The 21718-nt window shown below is 37.4% G+C and overlaps 1 protein-coding gene across 2 annotated transcripts in view; it reads right to left on the reverse strand.

The window, feature by feature from the left end:
- smap1 (small ArfGAP 1) overlaps positions 1 to 21718 on the reverse strand; it is a 103904-nt gene that overhangs the window by 37443 nt on the left and 44743 nt on the right. The window lies entirely within an intron of this gene.

Genomic DNA, 21718 nt, shown 5'->3' on the forward strand with positions numbered 1-21718 from the left:
ACACTTTATGACAGCTCATCGAGTCGTTTTACGGATATAAAGTTGACCAGTTTATTAAGCACCCCCTGAAAAGGTGTGTATATATTTGTTTACTGTTAGTTGTAACAAGTGTTTTGTGTAATTCGCTGTGCATGCTGATGATAATGAAAGGGAGAGAGAGAGAGTTTAAGGATAAGACTTTAATGCACACTTCTTATACTGTGTTTATTCAGCTCTTACAGTGATTTTACTTATTTTACATCTTGTAAAAAGACAAAACAACATTGGACCCCACTGAATTTCATTCTATGGAGAAAAAAAAAAATCATACAAGTTTGGAACGATATAAAGGTATATAAATGATATTAAGAATTTACATTTCTCAATTTTTATTGGGTGAACTATCCTTTTAAGAACAAAATGTCAATTTTGAGACACAGAGACACACAAGAAACCTATTAAACTAAGCTATCAATTTCCTCACACTTAAACTTTCTAACAAAATACTATTTTTATAGTAATTGTTACCAATATGAAACTGTGCAAAATCTTGTATTGTGCTAGAGGCGATAGTTCAGATAAAACCGCCCCTAAAGCTATAAATCCGATTATTTGTGTATCCGATTGAAATCTGATCTAAAATTATTGAGTGTGCACATTGTGTATCGCAACTGTTCAGATATGATTTGTGTGTCCATCGAGCTCTTTCATTTTCCAGAATATCTGTATTTGTTTCTATGGCTATGACATTGAGTTGGTAGCCAAAAACCCCAACCCCAACAACAACAACAAAAACAACCACCACAACATGGAGGAGTATGTAATACAGATGTTGTCTTATTTACAAGATGACAATGTATAGCCGCCACGCTGAACTGCTATGTCTTCTGAGGTAGTGGCAAAACTGTAGGTGGCTGGTTTGCGTGGCTTTATTCCACTCTGTCGTCTCCGCCGTTTTCAAAACATGTCTCCGTTATATTGTCATTTTCTGCTGGTCCGGCGCTTTGCAACAACACAACCTTGTTTCTGCAGCGACTTTCAGCATGTTTCCTATAACAACACCTGATGTTTACGTTTTACGTGGTGTGAGAAAGTGACAAACCACACGAAATCCGATCAGAGCAGTCAGACTGTAATGGATTTCCAGAAATTCCATTCACACATGGTAAATCTGATCGGATTTCAATCGAAAATGCTCAAAAATCGGATTTTGGAAAGTAAAAATCAAATTAGATTTAGCTTTAGATTTTGGTCCGACAGTCTCTATAAATGGGGAGCTCTTGGACAGAATAAGCTGCAAATAGACTACGGAAGACTTAGAAATTCTCAGAGTGGGTGAACAAAACGAGTTCTGTTTACAGAAACTATATATTTAATATAAGACTAATGTGTTTTTCAAATTCAGTACAAGGCTTAAACAAAAACAGCCTACATGGTTTAAAACGAATCAAGAAAATGAAGACAGGCCTTTCATAGCCTCATATCTCAGCTGTGGTATGGGTGTTATCTTGAGTTCTGTGTCATCATGTCTTCCTCTGATTTATGCTCCTGCAATATGCAGCGCACCGCGCAGGCTGACAAGCTGTGATCTATGCATTTACTGGCTCACACATAGCTTGTTGACTAATACGTACACTCCTTTCCAAGTCACACACTTGCCGCAGCCTCACAGGTAACACACACACCAGGGATATAAAAGCACTACAGCAGTGGTTCCCAACCCTGGTCCTGGAGTACTCCCAATTGCACATTTTTGAAGTCTCTCTAATTTGACACACTCATTTGAGGTTTTGGAGTTCTTTACTAATGAGCTGATGAGTTAAATCAGGTGTGTTTGATTAGGGAAATCTTAGGGGCTGTTTACACAACCCCGTTTTCAACAAAAAATTGAAAACGTATGAATTTTAGCCGTTATTTACACGACAATGGCAATTTGGGGGCCTGAAACCGCAAACTTTTGAAAAGTGGTTTCAATGTGTTTTTGAAAAAGATACCATTATTGTCTCCGTATAAACTACAAAAATGCGAATTTGTGAAAACTGTGACCATAGTGTTTCTTTACAAAGTGACATCAACTACTGGCCTGGCATGCATAACACCGCATTTTTAACCATTTTCTGTGTGAATCTGTGTGAGCGGGGATTGTTTTAACAACGCTGTCGCCTGTATACGCAACAACAACAAAAACACGAAGGGAAAACTTTTCCGTTTGTAGTACATCGCTGTTGTGTAAAAGTGCCCTAAAATGTGCAGTGCTGGGGGTACTGCAGGGGCAGAATTGGGAACCACTGTACTACAGTAATCAATAAAATATATATATATTTATATATATATATATATATATATATATGTTTAATTATTTATTTATTTTTAAATATATTGCTGTGATAGTCGGTGTTACACAGTGTTCAGTCGGACACTGATTAAATCGCTTGCCAATCGCGGCACCACCCAAATACCATTGGATCATTTTGTTTTGTTTTCCGTTGAATATTCTAATTCACTTTGACGTTCCATATTCTAGACACTAAAGGTGCTGTAAGCAATGTTAGCTGCTCCGCTACACTTCTGCTACTAAAATCCCTCAATAATCTCACTCTACAAAGACATGTCAGCAAACCAAAATGCTTATCACAGACTTAAAAGCCAATTACCTTCAACAGCACCTGGTATCAGGAACATTTTGTATGTGCCACTAAAAATACATTTAAATGCATCGCAAATGTCATTGCATATACACTTAAAAGCACAAAGAGGGTCTTGTGAAGGTCTTATTAAAGGTGTTATGGTACATTAATGCATGTATAGCGTATATGTGTGTGCGTCCTTTGTGCTTTGACACCCGAGAAAAAACATCTTAACAAAAGCAGCACTCATTCTGCCAGGCCTGAGTGTGCCAACTTACAGCACCACAGCAAATCACTGCATTTTCCACCTCCAGCAGGGCGACTCTCTCCTCCATCTCTGTTCATTTCACTCAATATAAAATTCACCTCGCCATCTCCAGTGCCTCAGTAAATCTTTTTTTCTAATCTGTTTATTTTCTGATGCCATTCCTATCTTCCTTTATATATTTAAAATAAAGACTTTCTCTCACTTTCTCCTCCCTCAATTGGCTGTCCAAGACATTATTCCACCATGCATCGCATTATATATATATATATATATATATATATATATATATATATATATATAAATGCATTGCTCATTGTTAATTAATGATAGTAAATACATTATCTTACCAATATTATATTGTGTGTGTGTGTGATATAGATATATAAATAAACACACACACGCACATATACACACAATATAATATTGGTAAGATAATGTATTTACTATCATTAATTGACAATGAGCAAGAGCAATGCATTTGTTAGAGTATTTATTCATCTTTTTTAACATTCGTTAGAAGTACAATTGATCATTGTTAGTGGTTAGCTCAGGTCCATTTAATATTAATATACATCTTTTGATTTTAAATATGTATTAGTAAATGTTGGAATTAACAACATTAACTGAAATTAATAAATACTTTGAAAGTTATGTTAATTATGTTCATTAATATAGATAACTAATGTTAACAAGTGGAACCTTATTGTAAAGTGTTATCGAAATATTTGTAACATTTAAGTAGTTTGAGATTCTACATATTTAAGTAGTTTTGCAATTTGCTTGTTTCGTTTCTGATTGGTGGAGACTTCTTTGACACAATCATGGGTAATGCCGGTTTTTTTGCCACCAAGATTTGTTATACACAATAATAATAAAAAATTAAGCTGAAATAATGCAGGCTGATGGCTTCAACATAAGCATTTACTATCGATTATCAACCTCAGAAATCACAGTAGGTCTGTCTTTAATGCAAGTTATCATTAAAAATCTGTTTCCCTATGGAGAAAATGAATGGTATTCTTACTTCCGGATATTTATCTTGTTTGGGGGATGTTGCGATAATTTTCCTGCACAACTAAAAGATAGTGATTATATATATATATATATATATATATATATATATATATATATATATATATATATATTTATTTATTTTTTATTTCATTGAACAAGAAATAGAGAGACACTGAATGAGAAGTGATGAGAGAGACTCCAGACTAATGGAGGTTCATTCTGGGAGAAAAAAACTCAATCTGAGCTTAGTCAGTCTGATCTGAGGTCAGTCGTGCTCTATAAATAACAGACGACAGACGGGCAAGCAGTGGGCACAGCACAGGTGTGGAGGAGGGCCTGGAGGAACAGAAGCTGTGTGTGTGTGTGTGTGTGTGTGTGTGTGTGTGTGTGTGTGTGTGTGTCCTTACAACTGAACATTTATTATGAGTCAGAGAACTCCAAGTCTAAAGTCAACATGAATTTTACAACATGCAACCTATTTCTACTTCCAAAATTGGACATATTTCATATTAGGGCTGCACAATTAATCGAAATACAACTGAAATCACGACATGGCTTTGTGCAATTATAAAATCGCAAAGGCTGATTTAATCGAATAAATTAAATATCTGTATCAAAATGAAAGCATAGCAGTGTCATCATTTCCACACTTGCAGCTCACGATCAGGGGTTTTCAGTGTCTAATTTCTCATCTGCTTTGAGTTTGGGTCGCGTAAACATGTATTTGGGAACGCAACATGCACCAACCATCTTCTTTAACTTTTAATGCGAAACACTTATAAACCGGTTGTTTATAAACACCAAAGAAGCTTCCCTGTGGTTTTCCAGCAAAATAAAAGTTTGATGGTTTAACATTTGAAAATTAAGAAATAAAAAAAAAAGAAAATACTAATACCAAAATAAAATACTAAATACTAAAATAAAAATGATTATTATTATTTAATTAAATTTTTCATAAATACCCACATTATTACAGTGAAATATCACAATAGTAATATTTCTTATTTTAATTCATAATTTTATTTAGTAATAATAACAATGACAATATTTTTGCCAAAATTATGCAGCTTGACAAACAATAAAAGCAAACCCAGAGCTGTTTGGGCTGCTAGCTGGTGACGTCAGCTGAAATGACAAGTCATTGATTTAATATGCACAACTGATTTTGTAAATGGAGTCTGTTTAGATTTCATGTTGACTTTCAAAGGCTGTGTGCATGTGGTCTGGGAGGCACAAATCCCTCAGCGCCCATCTTTGATACAACCACTGGTGAAGTCACAGACCCATAGTATCTTTTGTAGCTATTTTATACTGCACATACACCAGAAACACACAAGAACACTTCCTCTGTCACACACACACACAGGCCTTTAGGCAGAGTGGACAGTGAATCCTGAAATCCCATTCCCTGCATGAGCAGCCCAGTGAGAATCTCTCGCTCTCACACACACACACACACACACACACACACACACACACGCTCAGTCTCACACCAACCGCCAGTCTCCCGCCCTGCACCAGCACACCTTTTTCGTCTTTTATCTCCTCTTCCTCTCCTCCGTCTCCCCCTTCCTTTCAACACCACCTCTCTCTCATCTCCCTCGACACTTCTCTCTCTCCCTTTCTCATTTCCTTTCCTTTTGTTCTGTCTTCCTCTCTCTCTCTATCTCCATCTTTCCCAAACCTCATTTCTCTCTCCATCTCCCTCATCACCTCTCCATTCTCAATCTTTTCTGTATCCCCAAACCAGAAACCCATCTCCCTGTGTGTGTGGTATAAGCACAGGCCCAAGGTCATTGTTAGCCTAGATTAGGCAGGAAGAGTAGGGAGGAACGGCCATTATCATGTGACCGACGTTCTTATTATTTGGTGTCCTCAGGCTGGAGAGTGAATCAGCATCTACAGTTCCAACACAGACTATGAGTGGGAAATGAAGAGAGAGGAGAGAGACAAGTGAGGTTGTGCCGAGGCGGTTTTAGACAGAATGACTCAACGTTTTGATGAGGTAACACTGAGGCGAGACCAACTCATGAAGAATACATTTAAATTTACTCTAGTTCTCTGTTCGGCTGGGATTCGGCCGTAGGGAGTCATTACAACAGCACGACTCCAAGTGTGATATTGCTTTTATGGAACAGTTCAATAAACAAGTAATTACGATCAAGTAACTTACATTTCAGACTAATTTGGCTGGTTTCTATATTTTGTTTCTGCAAAAAAAATAAAAAAATAAATAAACTTTAAGATTTAAGATACATGGGAGTTTAGAAGTGACAGTCTATCTCAGTTTCTCTCAACATGGAAAATGTACATTCCTAAAAGAACTCCATTCAATTTTGCAGGATTCTGTCAGAACAGTGGTATCTCAGTTTATGTTTTTCAGCATTTCATGATGAGCAGAACGAAAAAAATATATATATGGAAACGAATAAAATTAACAGAAACAAACAAAAACGAAATCAAACTATCTGAACAGAAACACTTATTTGAAATTAGCATTAACCGGTTAATAACATTATTTTATCGTTCTGTTTAAGATTTAAATTTGCCAGTCAACCAATCTTGAATTCAAATAGTACGGCCTATGCAAATGTGATGTTGACATCCAATCTGAGTGAAATGCCCACGCTCGGCTGTCAAGTCGTCCTATGTAAGTAGCAAGGCAGTGTGCTGGCATTTGATGTTGGATCGCAGGAATTCATCCAATGATATGTTACCATGGTGAAAAACCAGTGAAAAAAGCAGGTAAGTGTTAATGTTAAAGTTAAAAAAATAAAAGGCAGGCATATTTTTTAAATGGCACCATGTTGTCAAAGTTAGTATTGTGACTATGTATGGTCAGACACTTGTGTGTGTCGTTATATTGTTAAATTTTTTCCAAAATCAAGCTCGAAAGGTGTTTACGAGGTTTTTCACCAGCGAATGTCAGAGATTTGTTTTGTCAGTCATTAGAATGGTCACATCTGAGGCAGTAAATGCATCGCATTAAAGGGTTAGTTCACCCAAAAATGAAAATTCTGTCAGTAATTATCAATCCAGTAATTAGCAATCCAATAAACTCAAACCCTCATGTTGTTCCAACCCCGTAAGACTTTCGTTTATCTTCAGAACACAAATTAAGATATTTTGATGAAATCTGAGGACTGTCTCACTCCTTCATAGGCTGCTTGGTAATTGATATCTGCCAGCTCAGAAAGGTTAGTAAAGACATCGTTAAAATAGTCCAAGTGACTACAGTGGCTCAACCTTAAGTTTATCAAGCGACGAGAAAACTTTTTGTGCGCAAAAAAACCCTAAAATAATGATTCAACTATTCATTTTCTTCCGTGTGGGCCTCTGATGTGAGTTCACGAGAGCGCCACGACACATGCGCAAGAACTGAGAAGAACAGTTTTCAACATTGATGATAATAAGAAATGCACAAAATCAGCATATTAGAATGATTTCTGAAGGATCATGTGATACTGAAGACTGGAGTAATGGCTGCTAAAAATTCTGCTTTGCATCACAGGAATAAATTACATTTTAAAATGTATTCAAAGAGAAAAGAGTTGTTTTAAATTGTAATACAATTTCCCAATTTTCCTGTTATAAGCCATTAAAATTCTCACGACCCCAAACTTTTTAATGGTAGTGTACATGAAGAAAGAGAGCAAGAGAGAAAGGAGATATGCATCACACTGGTTAGTGCCCGGCCTAGAGCTTTAAATATCTCATCTGCATTAATTATGCATTTTACCTCACAAAGACTACAAAGGAAAAATAGCACCTGCTGGCACTACACATAAATATGAAACACTCATGCAGCCTTGTACTAGTGAGATGCACGTGTGTGTCTTCATTAAATGCAGTGATCAGGGTCATAGCTCTTACACAAAAGCAACTATTCAATTAAACGCATGCATTATGCTAACAGCAGGTCCTGCTCTATTAGCATGTAAAAGACCCTGAACTTATTGATCTATGGGATCTCACCTGTTCACCTGCAATCTTAACGCATCTATGACACGTACAAATATGCCACTTGTATCCCCTTTGGCACCTCGATAACAGTCTCCTGGCAGGAGGTGATGTGTGCTGTGTATTCTTTGTTGGCTTGGTGTTGCCCACCCAAAAAAAATATTAAAAAAATATATATTTCATATAATATAAATGCATAAAATTACAGTTTTTACAGTTTTTTTGAATGAATATATGCAGCCTTGGTGAGCATAAGAGGCTTCTTTCAAAAAACTTTTTTTTTTTAATCTAACCCCAACTTTTGAAAGTCAGTAAACAAAAATTTATAAAATCTTTATACTAAAATACTCCTCTTAGTCACTTGCTTAATTTCTGCCAAATGTTTCCTGTTTGTAAACAGACTGCACACAAATACTAGCCTGCCCAAAGAATTTCAATTTCGCTACATCATTAAATACTTTAAATAGTTTAAACGATTAAAAAAAAACTTTAAATCAAAAATGTTTTGGGGAAACTAGGCTAGGTGGTACATTTTAGCATTCTGAATTTCTCATTCATAATTTATTATTTTTTTCAAAACAGAGGGCCTGGATATCCAGCTGCCCTTCATTGTAGGGTTGAAATAATTTTTGCATGATCAAAATCTATCTGAGCACTCTTTAGGAACAGTCGCAAAAGAGAAACGACAACGACAAGATTTAAAGCGATTGGCTTTTTCGATTGAAGCGTGGGACTTCCTGACAGTCAGCTTGAAACAACAAATCTCACTCAGCTCAGATTAGAGAAGTGGTTCTCAACAATGGAGCCTCCGCAAACTGTCAATGGAGCTGACTTAAAAGTATTTCAATTAAATTTCTGGAATGAACTGGAATGAACTCTGTTTCTGTTAATGAAAAAAAAAAACAAGCAGCTTTGACAAAATGTTTGCAGATATGCTGGAAATATCTTAGCCTATATGGGGGTGGGTTGTCTTTGAATATTGTGCTGGACAACAGGGTCAAAATTTTGAAAACCATTGTGTATTATGGAGCAGGGGCTCTGAAAACTTAATCCATCTTTAGGCTGGGAAGGGTCTCTCTCTCCCCAGCAGTCGACTGCACATCTGGATGTGCCGTATTCTACACGAGGTTGAGTAAATCAATGTATGGTCGAGTAATATGGAAATCCATCCTCTCCAACTGCTCATAGTCCCCTGACAGCAGATTGTCACAAGAACAGCAGGGGGATGGAAAGATCTGAGCAAGAAATGCATGCACACACTCAAAGAGGACAAACACGAGTGTGATTAATATGTGGAGCTTTCCACATATACACACACTTACTCCAATGTCTCACACATGCACAGCATGATTCTCAGGTGAACAGATGGCTTCCTATTTCATACAATAACAGACACAAATCCCAGAATCCTACACACAAACAAAGAACACTACACATGCATGTGTACCAAACAATAACAGCAGCATTTTCAGATCGGCAAACGCTGTGTGTTTCTTCTTTCATAATTTATTCATTGCTCAAATGGGAAAAAAAGACTGAAACGTAAGCTTCATTTCCAAAGGGAAAAGAACGGAGGATGAGTGAGCGAGAAAGCAAGACAGGTGTTTGAAGGAAGTGAGACACTTTTCAACTCGATGAGCAACACAGAGCCAAAAAAACATATACAGGAACATGTTGCGGCACCACATGTGGAATCACACACGGTGTTTGGTGTTGTGTGGGCACTAACCCTGGAGAGAAAGCAGATGCTAGCATAGCCTAGCGCGCCAATGAGAGAAAGGGGAAATTATGTTGAGCATAGCAACAGTGGATGTTTTATTATATCTATGAAACGTTTACAAATTCTGGACATGACGAAAAAAGACAGGTGTGTAAATGCAGAGATAATTTGTGCAGTTACCTTGCCTACTGGCCTTGAAAAGTACATGGGATAAAACGCGCTCGAAAGAGAGAGAGAGCTAGCAGGGGGTTCGGTCAAGGTTTCTGATTGCATTCAGGGAGAGTCATGGCAAATGAAAACAATTGTGGCGCGGTTGCCTTCATTAGCGCAGGGAGAGAGCTTTTCATACTAATTCCACTTAAGCCCTAATGAGCATCTCACTGATTTTTAATGAGAGACGGCCGGGCAGGACGAGATACTCGGGCAGTCGCTGCCCTCCGGAAACAGTCTACTGGGGTCACTGGAAAAACAAATCGCAATCCAATAAACTCAAAGCACAAGCCAACTAGCTGCTGTTGTGTTCAGGCCCTCCAGGATCTCGAAAATTCTGGAAACTGCTGCAGGAGGAGAATTCAATCAAATAAAAGAGTCATTTTATTAATGTTTATTCTTCCCTAAAATACAATAAAATACAAAAAGATAAGGAGCTGAGATTTTGGTTGTTAAAAGTGCTATAAACAATATTAGCCATTCTGGAACTTTTCACCAACTACTGAATTAGAGACAACCTCTCGTTCACAAACCCACCCTACAAAAATACCATCACACTGTTGAGAGCACTGTAATACAGATGGAGAGAAGCAGCAAGTCATCTCTGTGAAATACAATGATAGCAAAATAGTGTTTTCACATGACAACCTAACAACTGCTTATAAAGCTCAATATGGTACTTAACTTAAATGATCCGCTTCAGCTACCATCATCTCAATTTCTAACTCGGCAAATATGGAACATCCAAAATGATCGACAGGAAGGAAACGTCTTCGTTTGGATGGATGGATGAATGAAAGTTAGATAGATGGATGGATAAATCAAAATTCATTAACCAAGCAATATACAAATTACATCAACAATAAAAAAATGTGTTATATAAACAAATATATAAAAAATGGTATTACTTGACTACTGTATTAAAAGGAGTATGGGTTACTTTTTTGTATAAGTCGACTTGAGTAGGCCGTCAGCTGGAAGCTAGTTATTTTAGTTGATAAAGTTTTAAATATGGAGATTTTCCTTACACTAACACATCGCTTCACTTCAGAAGGCCTTTATTAACCCCCGCAGAGCTGTGTGGAGCACTTTTATCATGGATGGATGTACTTTTATAGACTTCAAAAACAGAAATGGCCATTCACTGCCATTATAAAGCTTGGAAGAGCCAGGACATTTTTTAATATAACTCCGATAGTATTCGTCTGAAAGAAGAATGTCATATACACCTAGGATGGCGTGATGGTGAATAAATCATGGGGTAAATTTCATTTTTGGGTGATCTATCTCTTTAAGTAGAGCACCTTTAAGAACAATATTGTGTAATTTGTAAATTCCCTTCCTGAGTTTTATGTGACTGTGATGGTGAAGGTTATTTAAGTAACAGCTGAGTTACTTTTTGATTCGTACCTTTCCAACAGTAATGACAGACAGTAGACATGATCTTGTGAACAGGCATGACCCCTCTGGAATTAACTGTCCAGACAGAATCACATCCATTCATTTATGAGCAGCATATCATAATAACAAGCCTCCATCAAAAACTGATCCTATTGTAGCACTATTCCAGAGAATGTTATAGACCATCTGCTGTACATTTCAGTCCATATAAGGGACCATTATGTCTAAGAAAACAGAAGAATTACAGCTTAAAATGCTACTTCGCTTTCATATAGATTAGAATGACTAGATTAGTGTTGCAGGACAACCAAAACTGTAGGCCATACTAGGCCAAAAGAGACCACCGGAGTCTCGACAATATTTTGGTCCTTAGATTTGGCTCTAGTATATGGGATTTTATCATCCGAGTCTGATCACTTAGAAAACAATATCACAACAATACCTGAAACATGCCCCACGATGTAAGGTTTTACTCATTCTGTAGCACAAACAGTGCAGAGCGTGTTACGTATATATATCATCCCCATATACTGATTGGCTTCATCACTGTCTCCTCTCCATCAGTAAGCTGGTGTGTGGTGGGCATTCTGACGCAGTATGGCTGCCGTCGCATCATCCAGGTGGATGCTGCACATTGGTGGTGGTTGAGGAGATTCCCCCTTTCATGTAAAGCGCTTTGAGGTCTCAGAAAAAGCGCTATATAAATGTAAGGAATTATTATTATTATTATTACGTGCGGTTTAATACCTTGAGTTAGCTGTTTGTTTAAATACCAAACCCTGAAGTATGAACAACAGTGATGCGTGTCTTAGCAAACACCACTAATAAAATAAAGACTTCCAGTAATGGCTGTGGAGAGCAGGCAGTTTTCATTTGCTGAGGGAGATTTTTTTTTTAAAGAACTCTCTTAAGCTCATCAAGGCTGCATTTATTTGATCAAATATATTCAGTAAAACAAAAATAATATTGTAAAAAATTACAAATTATTACAAATTAAAATAACTGTTTTATGTTTGAATATATTTTAAAATGTAATTTATTCATGTGATGGCAAAGCTGAATTTTCAGCCTTCCAGTCTTCAGTATCACATACATGATCCTTATTCAGAAATCGTTCTAATATGCCTATTTGGTGCTCAAGAGAATTTGTTTATCATAACAGTTTTTTTTTTTTATGATGCATAATGTTTTTGTGAAAACGGATACATTTTGAGGTTCTTTGATTAATAAAAAAAAAAAAAAAAAAAAAAAAAAAAAAAGCATTTATTTGAAATATAAATATTTTGTAACAATGTAAAGGTCTTTAATGTCACTTCAGATCAATTTCATTTATTCACACAAAAAATCTTAAATGACCCCAAACTTCTGAACAGAAGTAAATCAAAACCAGGTAGGCATTTTAACCAAATAAATATATTTTACAATAGGACGATTTGCTGATTCTCTCTTTTAAAAAAGGAAGTGGATGCTACAAACACTGAGATTAATAGCAAATGAACACTAAATGAACACTTCTATTAAAATCATTTAATCAGTCGGCCAAGGCTGTTTATTGGTTGCCATCGATACTGAGGTTGGTACCAAAGGCTGGTATCATACCAAGGCCAAAGTATTGGTATCAATCCAACCCTACAGCAGACAGATGGAGCAATAGCTACAGCCAACTGAATTTACTTGGTTCTACATCATCTCAGCCTGGCAAACACACAAACATCTCTGAATGTTTTTATGCAGCTAAACAAACCATCATACATAACGAAAGACGTTCACCTTTCTCTTGTGCCGACAGGATGTTGTCTGAAGGCTGTTTTAAGTGTCAGACTCGCTATAAATCCCTTCGTTGTTTCACACATGAAGCCAGACTGCCATTTTAATCAGTCTACATTGACCTGGGGTCAGTGCTGGTTTCTCTCTCTGGTTTTTCCTTTTTCACACTCCCTAAAACACACAGTGCTCTGGCGATCTCAACATGTGACTCACAGACTATGGATCAGGAGAGGTCATGCTGGGGGGCATGACAAAAGCGACACAAACACACACACAGTTGTGGAGGTTCAGGAGAGGCTATGAATATCATTGTAAGGTCCTCGGCTTGGCTGATTTTAACATAAGCCAGCAAGCACCTCTGATGGCAAAGGAAATATGTATGGAGATTAACTCACAACGACAGACAAATGAAGGTTGTCGAGGGGGAAAATATGTATCAGATGCCACAAGGCAGGCACCCCTGTTCCCCGCAGGAGCGCTTTAAGAGACGTGCATGGCATCTCATTCAGCCATTCAGGGATGACCAAATTAAGGTTTGATAGATAGCTAGCTGTGGAATGATGTTTGCACTCAACAGAGAAAAACCGGAGGAGCCAGACTTGTCTTACTCTTAAAGGTGCAGTGTGTCATTTCTAAGAGCCAAACAAGCCAAAATTCATTCTTCTACTCTCACACACACATTCTCCTTTGAAATACATACATTTCTACTCTTAAACTTATACATTCTCCTTTCACATACATACATTTCTACTCTCACACACATACATTCTCCTTTCACATATATACATTTTACTCTTATGCAAATGTTTTAAAAGTATTTAATATTATAAATAATAAATGTATGTAAGATGTCTGAAAAAGAATAAGAGAATAATGTATATGTGTGAGAGAGAGTATAGTGGAAACAGAAGGCGTATAATGAAAACGGAAGGGGGGTCTGGGGCGATCGAGGTCACCGGACTGCAGTCAAGCCAGCCGCGGTTTGAAAATACACGGTCAAGGCAGCCGCCAAAAAAATGGGTGTGTGCCTATTACTATGATTACGGTCAATTCAGGAACAGCAGCGAGAGAACTTTCTCATCCGACTAGCTACTTAGGCGGATATCCGCGGCCGCACTGTCGGATGTCGTGCGGGAGATCGCGACGTCACTTGACAATGTTTAAAAGAGATACATTTTCAGTGCACTCAATGATTTTGTAAAGAGAGTTTACAGTTATAAAGTTAAATAGCTACGTAAAGTGCTTGTATAGAGTTGGTGTGTGTTAATTGAGCTTTATCTGATTACTAAAATGTTAATGTCAGTATTGTTTTATTTGGTGGAATACGCCGTTTCATTTTCTGTGACCACAGTATCAGATAAATGTGTAGTGTGAGTTTATTGAAAGAGTGCTTCACTTTTTGACATGAAGTCGCACTGCCAGCTATTTCAACACTGTGAAACAAAAACAAATTTATTGTTGTCTTTGTTGAATTTGCAGATTGTACAGTGTGTGACAGAAATAAAAATGATATGTGCCACCAGAAAAACAGCCTCTTCTGTGTGTGCAATAGGACATAACTGTTCTCAGACCTGATTCTTTGTCTGGATTCATGAGCAGTCCGCACGACATTTAGACATCCATATAAGGACTCCAATGTATTTACTGCTGCTCTTTTTCTTGAATCCTCAACAAATCTTGAGACTGACAGAAATCCACATAGGGTTTGAATGTGATCACAGAGTTCTCAATGCAGCCTATCATGCACAAAATAATCTGTTTCTCTTTACATGGTCAATACATTCCAGCACATTATTAAAAAATTGTCTGATTTCATGTCCATTGCTACATACTCCAAAAAGTAAAAACTGTACTGAAAGGAGAATGTATGAGCGTGACAGTAGAAATGTATGTATGTGAAAGGAGAATGAATGTGAAAGGAGAATGTATGAGTGTAACAGTAGAAATATGTGTATGTGAAAGGAGAATGAATGTGAGAGTAGAAATGTATGCATGTTAAAGGAGAATGTATGAGTGTAACAGTAGAAATGTATGTATGTGAAAGGAGAATGTATGTGTGTGTGCGTATAGAAATATATATATGTGAAAGGAGAATGTATGTGTGTGACAGTTGAAGAATGGATTTTGGCTTGTGCAACCCCTCATACATTTCTGAGCCGCTAGCTATAAATGATTAAAATCATTAAAATTGTTTAATGCACATACCTACATACCTACCTACCTACATACCTACCTACCTACATACCTACATACCTACCTACCTACATACCTACCTACAGTACATACCTACCTACATACCTACCTACAGTACATACCTACCTACATACCTACCTACAGTACATACCTACCTACATACCTACCTACCTACATACCTACCTACAGTACATACCTACCTACATACCTACCTACCTACATACCTACCTACAGTACATACCTACCTACATACCTACCTACATACCTACATACCTACCTACCTACATACCTACCTACATACCTACCTACATACCTACCTACATACCTACCTACATACCTACCTACCTACATACCTACATACACCTGTGCATTAAACGATTTTAATGCACGACGTGGAGGCAAAGAACCGCCCGATGCAAAACGCAATACCATGGTAATTTGCCAGCATTGAAAACTTAAAGCTGTTATTGATGTTTGCAGTGCAATATTTAATCGGAAGGGTAAAATTGACAGTTATTTTCGTCAATCACGCCTCGTTAGATTAAACATTCTGCCCGCTTTGAATCAGACACAGAGATAAAGTAATGCGGTAAGATTACATTTATTTGAATGAAAAAAAAAAACACCCACAGGTGTGTCCATATCATCAAATCTGGCCCGGTTTCTGTTTTCAAACACATTTTCCAGACACAAGCTAAACCTGCAAATATGTATTATCATTATTGAAAAACACAACAACTAGAAAAACACAAAATTTGGGTTTAAATCCAAAATATTGCCAAATAGGTGCATTTACATTTTGCTTTGAAACCAAATCTTCCGCCATCGTCTTGACAGTCAGCTCCTCGCTTTTATTTTTATTTTTTTTATAAAACATCAAAACACCGGTAACAGATTATTGCAGCAAGCCTAAACATGAGATATTACACAAATTAAAAAGCCAATTAAATAAATAACACAGACATCCTACTAACCCTTTGTGCCCCCTTATGGGGCAGTTTGGAAACCTCAGGGCTAAGGTATCGATTTAGTATTGAGACAGTATGAACCTCTGGTACCTTGGTTTCAAAGACAAAGTTAATCTCAATCCAGTCTGACAGCAGACAGAGGGACATCCACTACAGCAAACTGAACGTAGTTTGTTATATATTAGTGCACTGGTTTTGTGTGTGGAGGTTCATGTTCACACATGAGCTGTCACATATGGCCACAGGCACCAGCCCCAAAGGCACAAAGCTGCTGAACTGCCCTGTCAGGATCTTTCCCTCCATTCCTTCATCTTTCACACTTTTGCCTTCATCTCATCTCATCCCTCTCCCTCTGGGAACGGTGCGAGACTGCTCTAGAACAGGAGGTGCCCCTGCAGTGTTAACTCAGTCTCTCTTAATGCTTAGTCGTGTTCCAGGAGTTACAAAGACAGTGAATATTCTTGACTCGGTGGAGCAGAAAGGGGAGAGATTGCAGCTGGACTTCCAAAGGCCACTGCATTTTTCAATCTTCTCCACTGTGACCCACAATTCAAACAACATACCACCACACATAGTTGAGACAGATAGCAAGAAAGCAGGATATTGGACTAGTGGGTTGTGAGCCAAAAAAAGTGCAGGTTGGTTCTGAAGCATGCAAATTTTAAATGCAAATAAAATGCAAACAAAATGCAACTAATCATATAATGGGGCACAGCTAGGACAGCAAAATATACAACATTTAAAAAATAAATAAAACATTTGTCATGTCCATTTTAGCTGACTGCAAAGGCTGTTCATCCAACCAAACACTTGTATTTACACAATGGTCAATTATGACTCATATTTCTGACTCTAAATTCTGATTTGATCAGCAGTACCTGCCCACTTTGCACAGCTACAGTGATTTGTTCAAAATCTTTGTTTTTAGTAGACTCTGTGTACACAATGTTCTCAATGCTCGAGTTCATGTGAAGAGCCCCTGGTGATACTTCGCGCAAAGTTTCATGTTGTGTCGAGCCTTCTTAGTGTTTTAAAAATAGCGAATTTTGACGCTATCATAGAAGTGCCCCAAGCACTCCCATTCAAAAGGCAATTTGACCGAAAACGAAAATACGGTCAAACTTAAGTGGCGTTTCCATTCTAATTATGCTTTTAAAAGAAAGTTTGCCTCGGGTAGATTAACAAAAAGACCCTAGACTGCATTTTGGCGAGAGTTACCCTTTAATGGTGCTTTAACACTGCCAGTTTAGTTCGAAACAGGGTACAGTTCCCATGACAAATTGTTAAAATGGAAGCTGTCATGAGGACCAGGAGCACACCAGGGTACCGAACCAAAGATTACCTGTAGGTCTGAGTTCAGTTGTACTGGAACTGTGGCATGATTTGATTGAATGTAGAGCTGCACGATTGATCGTTAAAAGATTGCAATCTCGATTCAAACACCTACGCAATCTCATCTAAAATACAATAGAGCAAAGACTACAATCAGAGATATGACCTTATCAAACGATATATCTTTATTATCTTTCAAATTCTTAAAAAGGTCAAAAGATAAATAAAAATATAATAATAAAGTGCAGCACATGCAAAGTATGCAATGACTGTGGCGACTTTAACAATTGAAAGGATTCTATGAAAAATTCCTTATTCAAACTGATTTTTTTTTTTTCATGAATATATGATTGACCTGAAGAATTAAAGCTGTATCATATACTTGGATATTTATATAAGCAATATCACGCTCAGAGCCATGCAAAATGTCTTTATATCTATATGAGACAGGCTGTAGCGTTAATTTTGCATGGAAATATTGTCTATCGTCTAAAAAAAGTAACACTAATTTCAAAATGTCTTTCAATAATTCAAGCACTTTGCAAGTGGCTTTTCATAAATATGACTGTTTAAGGGTTTTCCAAGACCTACATTTCAAAAAGTCAAATTCAAGTACTTCAAGCACTTTAAGCACCTTGTACAAACCCTGGTAATCAAATGTAAAATAACATTGCATATAATCTTCACAGTATAAATTAAAGATTAATCATTATTGAAGTTATAAAAGCTATTAAATTAAGAGCAGTGAGTTATTTCTTGTCTTTTGTTGTTTGATTAACATTGAAAACACAGACAGTAATATTAGGCTGCTGTCACTTTAATACAATGCATGGATCCAGTACACTGATACCGTACACATCACAAGCGTTGTCTTTCTCGACTGTTTGCGTTCACTTAAGACATAACCTACTATGTTTGTCAGGATACTTGCCAAGACAGGCATGTTGACATAATTTGTGTGTGAATTTGTCCATTCAAGCGCAATATTTGCACGCTGTCTGACACGAGGCTTTCCCTGTGCATGCTTCGGAAGAGTGCACACACAAATCTTCTCACAGCATGCAAGTTGAGTTCTCATTTTTGCAACTTCTTGAGCTTGAATGTTTAAATTGGCAAGGCTTAAATACAAATTTTGTTTAAACACTTATAGCAACATGTGCTGTTCAGGTCTCACCTGCGCTAGCGCTCTCAACACCTGGGTGATGATGAGGAAGTGACTGGTCATATTAGAACATACGGCACTCGCATTGAACACAGTTTAGGGGAAGCCAGAATGCGTATCCATCGACAGAAACATACATTAGCCAAACTCTGTGTGTCTGTTTTACACGTTCCTATTTTCAACAAACCATATTATAGATGCGTCGTCAGATTTGAGATGAACCGTGGGTGGAGAATGGTACAGATCGAATTTTTACTGGGAACAATCCCGCTCGTACTCAGACCGCAGCAATCATGCCCAAGTAAAAAGCACCCTAAGACAACAGTTAACTAGCCATTCATACAACCTATCGTCTAGTTTAGCATACTCCTAGTTGAGAGCCACTTGTGCAGGACAACAGAGCATGAAGGATAAGGAGCCATACAGAGAGAGAGAGAGAGAGAGAGAGAGAGAAAGATTGCGAGAGACACTACTGAAGAAAAAGCACAGCACTCTGCCCTCTCCGTGACTCTTTCTCCACTCTCACTCAGGGCCATCCAGCCTCGCACTACCGCCTGTCAATCAAGTACCACCATTGTGCTCTCTGACTGCTAGATGACAATAATACACATTCCCAAAAGCCTCACACAATCTTTTTTTTCTCTCACACTCGACTGCCAATTTCTTATCCCTTTTTTCCCTGCGTTTGTTTTCTGCGCTACAATCCCAGATGACCCCAAACTGCGCTTCAGGGGAGGGGAAGGTGTGTGTGACTGCGAGTGGTTATGAAGTGTAGCCTGAAGGAAAGCAAGGTGCCTGGATTGAGAGGATCATTACACAAGTACAAATGTAAGATGCCTGTTCATGTTTTTTTTCTTTTTTCTTGTGCCGCAGAGTTGTGAAAGTGCACTGTCGACTAGACGAAAATTTTAAATTATTGCTGCTGTGGCTATTTCAGCACATCTATGAAGTGTTTGCTTGTTTGCTCAACATCTCTGCAGTACAGAGAGATTAAGGGTGTACTCACACTAGCCAGTTTGAACCGTGCCCGAGTGCGTTTGACCACCAAAGCGCGGTTCGTTTGACTAGTGTGAGTGCTCCGAACCGTGCCCGGGCGCGGCTCGATTAGCCGGCCCTGGCCCGCTTGGAAGAGGTGGGCCAGAGCACGGTTCAGTTGGACTCGGGCGCGGTTCGCATGCAGTGTGAGCGCTAACCGTGCTGGACTCCATTGTGTTCAGTGAGAGCGCCGCTCTTCCTGTTTATCCCGAAACCGTCGCACCATAATGAAGTAAGCGTGCTCCGGCACGAATGCTGAAACCCTATGTGAGTGCAGGCCAGAGGGGGAGTGGGGAGGGGGGACAATCGTACTCGGGCCCGGTTCATGGCAACCGTGCCTAGTGTGAGTACACCCTAAGTCAAGCCTGCAATATCTGTTACTCTACGTGTCCACTGGCGCAGAAGAAACCCGCTCGATACCGCTCAAAGCACTAGAGATCAGACACTCGGGGGTTCGTCTGTGAAATGAACAGCAGTGTGGTCGTTTCCGTGCGGGCAATTGCGTTCAATACATCTTCAATGAAGTCATCGTATTTATATGCGAAAGACTATAGCTTGAAAAATGCTAACTTAATTTCTGAATGCCAAAAGTATCCATGTGGTGGCAATTTAATACATTTTTTGATTATGCTATTCTTTTGACACTCATAATTTAGAATACATCATAAACATCATATATACACACACAACACTGGTCAAAAGTTTGGGGTCAATAAGATTTATTTTTTGTTAAAAAAATTCATGAAGCAAGGACACTTTAAATTATGAAAATTAACCGTTGAAATTTATATCACCGTTTCCACAAAATATTAAGCAGCATAATGGTTTTCAACATTGATACTAATAAGAATTGTTTCTTCAGAACCAAATCAGCATATTAGAATGATTTCCGAAGGATCATGTGACACTGAAGACTGGAACAATGATAATGAAATTTCAACTTTGCCATCAGAGAAATAAAATACACTTTAAAATATTAAAATAGAAAGGTTTTTTAAAAATTGTAAGGATATTTCACAAGTTTTACTGCATTTTTGATCAAATAAAATGCAGTCTTGGTGAACAGAAGAGAGTTCTTTCAAAAAAACAACAAAAAAATTTAAAACCTTCTTGACCCCAACATTTTTATTTGTAGTGTGTACTGTGTATATATAAATATAAGAGTATAATAATATATAATTATATTTTATATATATATATATTTCTTTTAAATCACAAAATGATATGCTAAATAAAATAATTTGATCAATCTCATGATTTCCAATCAGTCTTTACAAAGCAGTCAAATGGTAAAAAGGTCAAATTTGGTAAATGTTAACTTTTTTTTTTACATATAATACTTTTCTACAAACGTCCTGGGATCTATTTAGTATCAATGTAACACACTTTAGTCAACTCAACCTCATTCTAGCCACAAACAGAACATGCAAACTAAATTTGAAATTTGAATAAATAATATTAATATGTCAATGTGATTTCAGCACCATTTACACCACTGTCTACATCACTTTATTCGCATTAAGTTTCTCAGCAATTTCACATTCACACCACCTTATACACAATCCCCCACATGAGGTTTTTTAACTAAAATGAACCCAGAGATTCCAGCAGTGTTGTTTTTGGCAGCCCTTTTAGTTTTAGTCTTATGGACGAAAATGCTTTTTAGTTTTAGTCACATTTTAGTCACTTATAAACTTGATAGTTTTAGTCAAGTTTTAGTCGACGAAAACACAAAAAGGTTTTAGTCAAGTTTTAGTAAAAAAAAAAAAAAAGTCAAATTAATTTAGGTTAAAAAGTATTGGAAATGGGCTTAGGTTTAACAGGTTGTAGCAAGTGTTGCAATTCGAGTGTTGTAACTCAATTCAATTTGAGCTACTACAACATTACACACAGATAAAGTGGTAACAGTGGAATCACTGTTTTACTCCAAAAAAGCCAGGAATAAAAACACTTACTTTGGCAATTGTGGCTTTATTATATAATTAGTTAAATAATTTATGTTATAATTTATGTTATAACCTAAGTTATATAATAATTATATATTACTTTGTACCAATTAGCCACACTTGGTCTCTCTCTCGC

Source organism: Leuciscus leuciscus (assembly GCF_965113295.1).
Source record: "Leuciscus leuciscus genome assembly, chromosome: 22".
NCBI classification, from domain to species: domain Eukaryota; kingdom Metazoa; phylum Chordata; class Actinopteri; order Cypriniformes; family Leuciscidae; genus Leuciscus; species Leuciscus leuciscus.